Below are 2871 nucleotides of genomic sequence, written 5' to 3'. Positions count from 1 at the left end.
CTTTCGAGGCTGAACATCTTCAAGATTTAGGGTCAGCCCCTCCTCTGCAAACACCTGCAAAAACATTTAAAAATGAGTCGGTTCCAGGGTATAGTTTTCCTTTATTATACAAAATGTATTCATAATACATTATGCAGGTGTTTTGATGAGAATCCAGAAACATCTTGAGACACCATATTTCTCTGAAATGTGAGAGAATTTAAGACCATTGCTGTTCTAGGACAAGTGTTGTGAATAGAGCTTTTTATTGCATTCATTTGCATCATTTCGTCCAATTCTCAGAACTCTGTCAATTAGCAACAGCTTGATCTTGCAGAGGAGATAACAGAACCCAGAGAAAACTCACCCAAAAGCTACACACTTCGAAGATTGCGGAGCCAGGGTTAGACCCAGTGTTCTCTCTACCAAGTCATTCTGCATTTCAGAATTAAAGACATATCAGACATTAAGATCATTCCTGATTAGGCACATGGCAGGTTAGAGCTGGAAGGGACTCCCCCCACCCCCTTATCTAATTCAACTCCTACATTCGTAGACATTCAGTCGATGTATCTAATTAGAAAAAATGCAGATTATTTGACTGCATACCTATAAATATTATCCCTGGAAAGAAAAGGAACATTTGGTAAATATACAAAAAATATGAGGAAAATGTACATGTTATCCTTGTGTAGAGGCCATGTTAATCTTCTCTGTATTGTTCCAATTTTAGTGCACATGCTGGCAAGCAATCTCCAGAATATTTTTAAATGAATATACTGCAATATAAAATATCAGAGGGTATATCACATACAGTAAAGACAAGTATTGTATTGTGAGACTTTCATGCTAGTTGCATATATGTGTAGACATTGTGGGTCATGGTATAAAATTTGTTTCATGCTATGGATTGTGCTAACAAATGTTGAAGAGCCACTGATATAGAGGAAAGAGCATTGGAAAGTGGGTTTAATTACTTGATTCCAGTCATTGCTCTCTCAACAGCCACTTGGTGAGCTTGGCCAAGAAGCTTACCCCCTCAGGGCTTTCATTTCCTCATCTTTCAAAGGAGCTAGGTGTTTTGAGATCTCTTCCTTTAAGATTGAATTAATCTGGGGATTCTTTTTGTGGCATCAATGAAACACAAAAGCCTTCCAAAGGAGGAAAATGGGTGGAGAGAGGGAGCAGGAGCAGAAAGACAAACGAGAGGCAGGTGCAGTCACCTGACTTTACCTCACAGCAGCTGCTGCCCTGGTGCTCATCCTTGTCTTGTTGCTTCTCATCATGCTGGTAGCACCTCAAGATGCCGCTGCCACGAGGGCGTGAATGATGACCATGGTTAAATCCAAGTTGGAGCCTGCGGACAGCAGTGGAGGTGAGGACTGCCAACACACACACCTGGTACCACACTTGGCACTGCCAGGTGCTCAGAGGCAGTTCTTGATGACAAGCACGATAAGTAGTCCAAGAAAAGGCAATCTAAATAGAACAAGTTGAAACTTAGGAACCATATTCCCTCTACAATCTAAGTGGCCCTGAAGTAATAAAGACCTTCCTTAGGAAAAAAATAAAGGAAGGGGAGCAATTTTAGGAAATATGTAATGTGAAATGCTTAATATGACTCCTTTTCTGGTGTAGACTAGTGCTTCGTTTTCTGTAAAGAACAGGGACCTTTCCACTCATTTGAAGGATAAGATGCAAAGTTAATTTCATGGTGGAGAATCATTCAAGAGGTTGCTTGCTTTCCATTAATATAGAAGACATCTTTGACTTGGGGTGGTGAACACAATACAATATACAGATGATGTATTATGGAATTGTACACCTGAAACCTCTACTAGTATAATGTTATTAACCAGTCACTCCAATAAATTCAATAAAAAGGAAAGAAAGACATTTTGACACTAGCACATACGGTGTGTATATGTATATAAACACAAACACAAGAGCTGACAAATGCTTTAAATGCATAAATTATTTATTGGTCCTGGGACAGCATACAATATGACAAGAAATAAGATGTGTCTGTGTGATAGGCATGTACATGTAGAAATTGAGGGAGTATTTTTTTCTCCAGATAGAAACATAATGCCAGAAAACATTCTGCCTTGGAAGAACAAAGGTACAAAGGTGTTCCAACAATTGAAGGTTATAGTTTTGCACGATTGCTTATTATTCATTGCATTTGAAAATAGGGCATGGAGAAGACAATCACCTCTCCCAGTCTGGATCTCTTTAGCATGCTTCAATTTAGCATCACATGCTAGATAAGACTTAACAAGATGTGTCTATTGGCCAGCAAAAAAACCTGGTTGACATGAGCCTTGTGTGTCAGGAAGTAGATCAAAAGTGGGCTTGGTTGTTATTGAACACTGTACTTAAAAAAAAGGAAATGAATAATTTAAGTCATTTTAGTACTTGTGGAGGGCACTGAACTGACAGCTCTGGGGCCCAGGGTCTGTCTGCTGCCCAGATGCATCATGGGTATAAACATGGAAGCGACCCCACCCATCCCCACAGATGAGCTTCTAGTTACTCCATCCACTCCAGCTGGACTGAGGAGAAAATGCAGCCTGGTGGTGGGCCTCAGTGTGACCATGGCTGTGCAGGAGGCATTGCTGGATAGAGTGGGGATGAGATGCACTTGCTAGACTCTCCCTTTGTGTAGGTGACTGGAGAGATTTAAGAGATGAATACTTTTCTAGTCATGATCCCCCAAGCTGGAGCTAAATCCATGAGCCTAATGTGGGATGTTGATATAGCGACTCCTTCAGTTACTCTGTTTACTTCCAAATGACAAAACCAAAACAAAAATAACTCCAAACAAAGTCCCAACATTGAAAAAAAAAAAAGCTCTCCAGCCCATACTAACCCAGTTATTTTTGGCTTCAG

At 40.3% G+C, this 2871-nt stretch overlaps 1 non-coding gene across 1 annotated transcript; it reads right to left on the bottom strand.

The window, feature by feature from the left end:
• Positions 1 to 627: 627 nt before the first annotated feature.
• On the bottom strand, positions 628 to 731 carry LOC114230200 (U6 spliceosomal RNA). Its single transcript, XR_003616062.1, has one exon. It is a non-coding gene; the product is annotated as a U6 spliceosomal RNA (small nuclear RNA).
• Positions 732 to 2871: the final 2140 nt, after the last annotated feature.

The sequence above is a fragment of the Eptesicus fuscus genome, chromosome 4 (genome assembly GCF_027574615.1).
Source record: "Eptesicus fuscus isolate TK198812 chromosome 4, DD_ASM_mEF_20220401, whole genome shotgun sequence".
Classification (NCBI taxonomy): Eukaryota; Metazoa; Chordata; class Mammalia; order Chiroptera; family Vespertilionidae; genus Eptesicus; species Eptesicus fuscus.
The sequence above is the reverse complement of the archived record's forward strand: the minus strand, read 5'-3'. Positions and strand labels throughout refer to the sequence as shown.